We start from the raw sequence: 9,251 nt of genomic DNA, 5'->3' as shown, positions 1-9,251 counted from the left end.
CTTGAAGCATAATAGATTATGCACTAGCCTTTCATCTTCAATATAAGAATATTTATGTTTCTGGTTTCTTTCTAATAAACAATATGGTCCTGGATTCTTCTTTCTAAATCAGTTTGTTATTCTTTCCCATTTCACAGGTACATCATTAATTAGATATTTCCTTCCATCCTGTCCCTTTTACTTATTCCTTTCTTTGTCTTAGATAATGGGTTTTAGGGACTTCTGGGTTAAGATGGCTGCAGAATAGAAGCAAGGCACTTAATCTCTCCTAACCCACATACACATGACTCCTCAAAAGAACACAAAAAACAAGTCCAGATGAATGAAGGGACCCCACAAAAGGGTGCAGCATTGAAGGTACATGGGATTTGGACATTTCTATGTGATAAGGGAGTGAAATAGCTCTCACTAAAATGTGAGCTGATCAACCCCACCTTGCCCACCCACCCCCACACATCACCTACAATGCCAAAGCCAGTGTAGAAGAGTTAGAGCAACCTTGGGGCATTCATTAAGTTCTTGGCAGCTACCTGGGATCACCAGGGTCTGCTCCTGAGAACAGCAAGACTTAAGACCCCAAGAGGCTAAAGAACATGGACTTTGAATGCAGACCTTAAGTGCAGACCCTGGGCACGGACCTTGGGTGGGGACCTAACATGGAAGGGTGCCTGACAGTGGAAGCAGTGCCCTGAGACTCTTAAAGGAACTTCATGCAGAGGAGCAAGCAAGGGGACCACCAGGAGGCCTGACCCTGAGAACAGCTAGACTTGAGACCCCAGGACCTAAAGAGCGCAGACCTTGGGCACAAGGATAAAGCTGAGAGAGGCAGCACTGCACTGTAACTCAGGCAAAAACTGCCCTACAGCTCAATAGATAGAGAGTCTGCCTGCCTCAGCCAGACTTCTGACTGAGAAAGATAAATAACCTAATAATAATGGTAAGCCATGCCCAAGAATCTCCAAAGAGAAAGATCAAGAAGAAGGCTTTAACATTCGATAACTTTTACACAGAAAAAAATCCAGACAACAGAGCAGACAGCAGAGGAGAACAAACAACAAATCACATCCAAACCTTCTCCAAAAAATGAAAATTGGTCACAAGCTCTTGAAGAGTTCAAATCTGAGATCATGAGAAAGATGGAAGAGATTTGGCAAGAAAAGTAGGAAGTAGCTCAAAAGGAAATTAACAGTTTAAAAGACAGAAACTCCCAATTGGAGAAAGATGCCTCGAAATCAAAAGAATTGATAAGCAAATTGGAGACCAAAATTAAACAGCTGGAAAACAGGATAGACCAAACTGAAAAGGAAAATCAAAAGATTATAGCAAAAAACCAGTCTCTAAAGACCAGAATTGGGCAAGTAGAAGCCAATGATCTCACAAGACAGCAAGAACTAATAAAGCAAAGTCAAAAGAATGACAAAATAGAAGGAAACATGAAATATCTCACTGAGAGAATAACAGATCAAGAAAAAAGGTCTAGAAGAGACAATTTGAGAATCATTGGTCTTCCTGAAAAATAAGAAATTAATAGAAATTTGCACACCATATTACAAGAAATTATCCAAGAAAACTTCCCTGATGTTCTTCAGCAAGAGGGCAAAATAGACATTGAAAGGATCTATAGATCACCCTCTATACCAGGGGTTGGCAATGTATGGCTCTTGAGCCATATCTGGCTCCACCTCCTGACCTGCCAGTCTGGGCAGAGCCCCAGGATATGCCCCAGGGGGCCCTTCAGCCCCCACCCCATATTCCAGTGCTTTCCACCTCCATCCTCCTCCTTCTGCAGCTGTTTATGGCTCTCACAGCCAAAAAGGTTGCCGATTGTTGCTCTACACTAAACCCTCAAAAGACAACCCCCAGGATTATAATTGCCAAATTCAAGAGCTTCCAAGTTAAAGAAAAAATATTACAAGAAGCCAGAAAGAGACAATTCAGATATCAAGGAGCATCAATCAGGATCACCCAGGATCTGGCAGCCACTACATTACAAGACCACAAGGCTTGGCACATGATATTCAGAAAGGCAAGGGAATTGTGTCTACAACCAAGGATCACCTACCCATCAAAACTGACTATATACTTCCAGGGGAAAGTATGGGCATCCAACAAGATAGAAGATTTCCAAGTATTTTCACAGAAAAGACCAGGACTAAATGGAAAGTTTGATATCCAACTACAAAACCCAAGAGAAACATGAAAAGGTAAATAAGAAAGAGAGGGGAAAGAAAGAAAACTCTTATTTTTAAATTTGCTTCTTTAAGGGCTTCAATAAGATCAAATTATTTGTATTCCTATATGGAGAAATATTATGTGTAATTCTAGATAATGGGCTTCAATCTTATTTCCTTTGGATCTCTCCTTTTCTCTTTATGTTCCCTCTCCCCATGCTCTCCTTTTAGTACACTGAAGTTTGTTTTATATATGACTATATCTGTATTTATTCTGCCTACCATCTTATATCCTCCTCTCCCCATGCCTATATCTGCTTTATATTTTGTCTTTTAGAATATTACATTCCACACTCTCCTTTTCTATAAGGTTTTAGCTGCCAAGCCCTATGTGTTCCTGATTGTGACTCATTGGTATTTGAATGCTTTTTTGTTTAGCTGCTTGAAATATTTTTTTTAACTTGAAAGTTCTGATTTTTGGACATAATATTTCTGGCATTTCAGGATGTCATTGTTGAATATTTTTCTCATTTTCTTTGCTTTCTGGTTATAAGAATCTGGGCAATTTCCACTGATTATTTCTGAAAGTATACTATTCAAGTTTTATGCCATTTTTCCTTAATTTATATTTTCAGGTGGTCTGCTGATTCTTGGATAATTTCTTCTTGACCTATTTATAAGGAAATTTGTCTTGATAATCAGGTTGGTGTAATGTAGAAAATGGCAGGATGGAATTCCTGCAAAATACAGGGTCAAGCCTCACCCAGAATTCCAGGGGACCCCCCCGGAGAACTTTGGGTGAGGGGGCAGTTGGTAGGGAGTTAAACAGTTGTTTTCTGGGAGTTGAGGGGGAGCAGATCTCTCTGCTGGCTGTTCCTGATTTGGGGTTCGCCTGGGAGGCCATAGTGGCAAAAGCCATTGTGGTTTCTACTCAGGAGTTTGCCTGTCTAGTAGGAATAGACCTTTCCAGCATTAATATAATAATTATTTAGTTATTTAGACATTAGAAATAATAACTATTAGCTTGGAGGGCAAGTTAGCTAAAGGTCTGCCATTCCTTTCTGGGGGGGAGTGGAAGCTTCTACCTGACAGTTCAGGGCTTCCCAGTTCTTATCCAAATCCTAATTACCCCCTCTTACCTTCCCCTTCCTTCTTTTATCAATATAACTTTATCTTTAATAGCCGTGCCTGGGTATTATTTGAGGATACTCACTACAGCCATTAAGCTTGGTTCCTGTCAGTTGCCAGCCTAAGAAGTCAAATCCTTCTGAGTCCTGAACAACAAGATATCTAGCTTCTACTCAGTCCCCAATCAGACCTGTGGGAATATAAGTTAGAGAAAGAGAACATCATTAAAGATTTGCCTTTACTGAATCTTGCTTGAAGACACACTGCTCTGTCTCCATCTTCAATTGAAAATGAACTGCTTGGGGGAGGGTTTTGAGATCAAGGAGTACCTAACCCCCTCCCTACTCACTCAAGCCTGTCTGTGTGGGAGAAGGGTGTTTTGCAGGCATCCGGCCCTGGCCAGACTATCAGCTTCCCAATATCCCTGTTATTACAAACACAACAGTTGGCTAATATGACAGAAAAAGAAAATAATAAATGCTGAAGGGGATGTGGCAAAACTAGGATCCTAATGCACTGCTGGTGGAGTTGTAAACTAATCCAACCATTTGACAGAGCAATTTAGAGCAATGCCCAAAGAGCTTTAAAACTCTCTCTACCCTTTCACCAGCAATACTACTATGAGGTCTGTATCCTAAAGAGATTTAAAAAGGGGGAAAGGATCTATTTGTGCAAAAATATTTTTAGCAGGGCTCTTTGTGGTGGCAAAGAATTGGAGACTAAAGGGATGTCTATCAGTTGGAGAATGGCTAAACAAATTGTCATATGTGATTGTCATGGAATACAACCATGCTATAAGATATGATATGAAGGATGATTTAAGAAAGACCTGGAAAAACCTACATGAATTGATGCAAAGTGAAGTGAGCAGGATAAGAGAACATTGTACACAGTAATGGCAATATTATGTGATGAATATTTATGATCGACTTAGCTATTCCTAGCAATAGAGTAATCCAAGGAAGTTCTCAAGGAGTCATGATGAAAAATGCCATTCTCATCCAGAGAAAGAACTGATGAGTCTGAATGCAGTCTGAGACACACTATTTTTCACTTTATTTCTTCACTTTTCCTTCATTTCTTCAGATTCTCTTTCACAAAAGAACTAATATGGAAAGATATTTTACACATATAAAATCTATAGCAGATTGCTTACCTTCTATAGGGGAAGGAGGGTGAACATTTGGCTCAAACTTTAAAAAAAGAAGCTTAATTTTTTTTCATGTATTTGAGTTAAAAATAAAATATTAGCAAATCTAAAAAATAATAACAAAAGGTCTTGGGTTTGGTTTACTGCCATTTATCCTAAGGTATTAATTTTGCTTGCCAGGCTTTTCTCCTTAGTTATTCAATTTTGTATCTCTATTTTCATTTATTCGATGTCCTCTTGTAATCCTTATGGCCAGAATATCTTCTTTGAGACTCTTTTTGGACTTATAGGATTAATTTCTTCTTCTGGGTTCACCCCTTGTGTTCTCAGTTCAGGGTATTTATTCATTTTGTTATTTGTTTTCTTTTATTCACTCACATCTCCAGCCTTCATTTCAATACTAAGGCTTATGCTTGGATCAAACTCCATTCTTGTCTTTCTGAATGGTGTCAGTGGGTCCACAACTGTAGGGTATGATTGATGATTAAATTCAGTAGTAAGAGTAGGCCTATATTTAGTAGAAATTACCTGGCTTGTTTCATGCTGTGGTTCAGGTCCAGGATGCCTGGATGCTGGGTTAGTCCTAGGATTTCTGTGGTCCTAGGATTGAGCTTGGGATGTCTAGACATTGCTTGGACTTTGTCTTTTGTCTGTGGATGGGTCTCCATGGTTGCCCTGTGTTGGGCTCCATTCTCCCCTGTCTTCACCAACTGGGTGGATCTGATCACTGCTCTGGCCCTCTTTCCTGCAGTGGACCTGGGTTGTTTTAGACTTTACCTACAACCTCTCCTAGCTTGTCTCTCTTACATGCCTTTCCTTAAAATTCTGGCAGTCTTTTCAGGCAATCCTGGACTGGAAAAATGAATTTATAGAAAATTCTTTTAGATTAAAAAAATCGCTATTCCTTCTGATGAATTTTTAGTTTTGTTGACTATTTGTGAGGGATATGGGCTCCTCTAAGGACTAATGTTTTTCTATTTCTCCAAAATTCTGTCTTCTTTTAAGTCATATAATCACATAATCACCATGATAACTCAGGCTTTCAACATTCTTTGCTGTGATTATTATAATCAGCTCTGAACTGGTTTCCTTAACTCAAGTCTTTCCTCATTCCAATTCATCTTCCACACAGCTTCCAAAGTAAATTTCTTAAATTGTCAATCTGATCATGTCATCCCCCTCCTCAATAAGTGTCAGTGATCCCATATTGATATCAGGATCAAATATTATTCTGCCTTTTTAAAATGTCTATTTTGGAGGCATCTGTGTGGTTCAGTGGATTGAGAGTCAGACCCAGAGACGGGAAGACCTGGGTTCAAATCTGACCTCATACACTTCCTAGATGTGTGATCCTGGGCAAGTCACTTAACCCCCATTGCCTAGCCCTTACCACTCTTCTGCCTTAGAATCAATACCTAGTATTGATTCTAAGATGGAAGGTAAGGATTTTTTTTTTAATGTTTATTTTATAAAGTAGATCATTCTTAGTTTAGTGGCATGTAATTTCTAAATAAGTAAATATATACATATTGGGGGTATATGCTAAGAGATTTTTTAATGTTAGGAAAGGAATAAGCATTTATATGCATATGTTATTTGCCAGGCTTATGTGCGATTGAGTTAACACTTTTTACAAAAATCATTTCATTTCATTCTCACAATAATTCTGTGAGGTAGAGACTATTATTATCCCCATTTTATAGTTGAGGAAATGGAGGCAAATAGAGGTTAAGCGACTTTCCTGGTTTACGCAGGCAATCTGATTGAGGTCAGATTTGAGCTCAGGTTTTCCCAGTCCCAGTGTTTTATCCACCATACCTTTGGCTGCCTGATCAAAACATTTTGGAGGCTACTGCCTTGTATGGCTACCTGACTGCTGTGGGTGTATTTAGAGATGGGGAATGGGGTGTATATATATATATATATATATATAATGGAGAGTGGAGATGATGGTGAACATGTGGTGTGGCAGATACAAAAAAAAAGAACTGGGGGAATGTCAAAGTAGTTCATTGAACTTTGTTTCTTTGATTTCGGATCCTATCCTCAGATGGTACTCAATAGATTTTATTCATTGCCTATAAGTCCTATCCTATGGTATCTATCGAATAGATTGCTTTCCGTTAGTCCTTGTATAAAATGAAATAGAAAAGTTTGTAAACTGCTTTATTAATTGAAAGCTTTTTGGAGCAAGGTGGTTATGGGTCATATACCTGCGGCATGTCATTTTAAACTAATTCCAACCCAAATTATTTCTCTCTTTCCTTCTTTCAAGATCAATGAATGCTAACATTAAAAAGGAACTGAAGCACTCCAAGTAGTTAAAGAAGGACGAGGAGAACAGTGTAAACTAAAGTCAGCATGTATAAAGATTAGCATTTAAAGGATGAAGATGCCAGAAAAACACTGCCATTTGATGATTGCAGTTAAGAGATTCAGGAGAAAACCCCAGAAGTAACATCTGGACGATTAAATTCTTAGTCACAAATTATTGTGTTGTACTCAACTGCATTGGCTGTTGTTACAGAAACACAATGAAACCCATTTCTACCTAAGTTGCAGATGTCCACTTTGGCTATTAAGTACAAATATGTAGTTTCCCTCCTAGGAAATGAAGCTTCATCCCTGCCTTTCCCAGCTCTGCCCTCCAACTGTGTTGGTTGAGCTTTCATTCCAAACGCTCACTTGAGCATTTGGGGAAGAATCTTTTTCTCAACAGGACTTTCTGTATCTGATCATGAAAAAAAATTATTCTGATTTCCAATTCAAAGATGGTTGTATTTACATAAGCTTCTCTTTCATTTAAATCTGTCTTAATCCTCCTGGATTTTCTAGTTAAAATGCCAAATGTAATTTTTTCTTTTTCTTTTTTTCCCCCAACAAATGAAAGAAACCACATGAAGAAAGGCAGTACAAGTGAAGAACTTTAACAAATGGCTGTCCTTTTCTATATTTTCAAATTTTCTGGGTTGAAATACATGTAGGTCCAAAATTCATTTTGCATTTGGATTGGATTTTTTTTTCTTGTAGAAGAAATAGAGAACAAGGTGATACTGTAATTTTTATTGAAAGCTCAAAGTAATCAGGTTCCTTTTCCAGAAAGCAGTCCCTGTAATTAGGACATACACATCTAGACTAAAACAAAAGAATACAAATGCGATAGTTTGAGATTTTCTTTGTTTTTTTAACCTAGTCACATAATTTCACTGTATAAAATATTTTCTGTGCTTTCAATTTTCTGTGTGAAATTTATATACTTTCATACATCATAGCTCTAGTTTCTGGAGGGATGGAAAGATTCAGTTGCCCCAGGGAGCCATTCTTTGAGGTCCTTGGCCCCTTTGTCCCACTTTCTATCTTCCTTTGTATCTCAGAAAGGTTAAGTGTTTTGTTCATGGTCATAAAATTAATGTTGAAGGCAAGATTATAAACTAAGTCTCCTTGAAAAATCCAACATTCTGTTTCAATATACTAGTGATCACCAAAGTGGGGGGCCTGATCTCAAGGGAGACCAATCAGGAGGAGGAAAGATAGGTTCTGACCCTCCCTGAAATAGCCAGTTGTTGGACTTGTCTCTAATCCAACCATACCTGCTTGTTATCTTCCAGTACTTCCTCATTCTGAGCTTTCATTTTTTTTAAACCCTTACTTTCTGTCAATGACAAGTCTAAGACAAAAGAGAAAGAGCTAGGTAATTGGGGTTAAGTGACTTGCCCAAGGTCACACAACTAGGAAGTATCTAGTTCTCAATTCATTGAGCTACTTGGCTGTCTCTAAATCGGAACATTTTTATTCTTTTCTGATCCATGAGGTTATAGTTTTGCTTTTCTTTCCATCCCCAATTGCTTGGTGTGGTGCCTGCCACAATGTTAGTTAATTGACAATGAAAGTCAAACAGGATTTTAGAATTGGTCTGGTAGGAGATGAAGAAGGTTTTCTCAGAGGCCATGGCTTCTAGGATGCTGTTTATCCAATGGACAGTCCACGAGACTGAAGAGATGTGTAAGAAATAGTCTAAAGAGTCTATGACAATTGAGGGGCTGGGGGGGAGCAGGTAGATGTCTCAGTGGATAGAGCCAGGCCTGGAGATTGAAATTCCTGGTTTCAAATTTAGCCTTAGGCATTTCCTACCTGTGTGATCTGGGCAAATTATTTAACCCTAAAAATGCCTAGTCCTGTCCGATTTTCTGCCTTGGCACTGATACTATAATTGTGACAAAAGGTAAGGTTTAAAAAAAGTCCCTGAGGTTTGGACATGCAGGATACAAAAGGGAGATAAAGAAGAATCCCAGGTGGTTAGAGGGGAAATGATTCCACTCAGGTTGTCTGCCCAGCTCCAGAAACCTCTGTACCCTGTACATGTTGGAAGGTCCCTTTGGTATTGTCCTCTGATGGGCTTGTTCCTTGACAACTTCCATTTCAAGAAAGATGTCCAGGCCATTCACTCCTCTCTTCATTTCTTCTCAGGCTTCATACACTCTTGACTCTTCTCCCACACTTTCTCTGCAATGCCATTGGACTGGACACATTCATTTCTATCCTGCTCCCCTTTCCAGCTTCTTTTTCAATCTTATCTGCCTCCAATAGAATGTATCATATAAGCTCTTCAAGTCAGGGGCCATCTTGTTTTCTGCTTATTCATATTTCCAGTGTTCACCATATGGTACATAGTAAGCATTACATAAAAATGTGTTAGCTTGACTTGGTTTAATTTAACTTGAATATCTAAATGACAGAAGCAAAATTCAAGGGGACTTTAATGGGCCTGTGGCCCTTAGTTGTTCATTTCATAAACTTAAGTA

This window comes from Gracilinanus agilis, chromosome 2, assembly GCF_016433145.1.
Source record: "Gracilinanus agilis isolate LMUSP501 chromosome 2, AgileGrace, whole genome shotgun sequence".
Lineage (NCBI taxonomy): Eukaryota > Metazoa > Chordata > Mammalia > Didelphimorphia > Didelphidae > Gracilinanus > Gracilinanus agilis.
Note: the sequence above shows the minus strand (reverse complement) of the source record.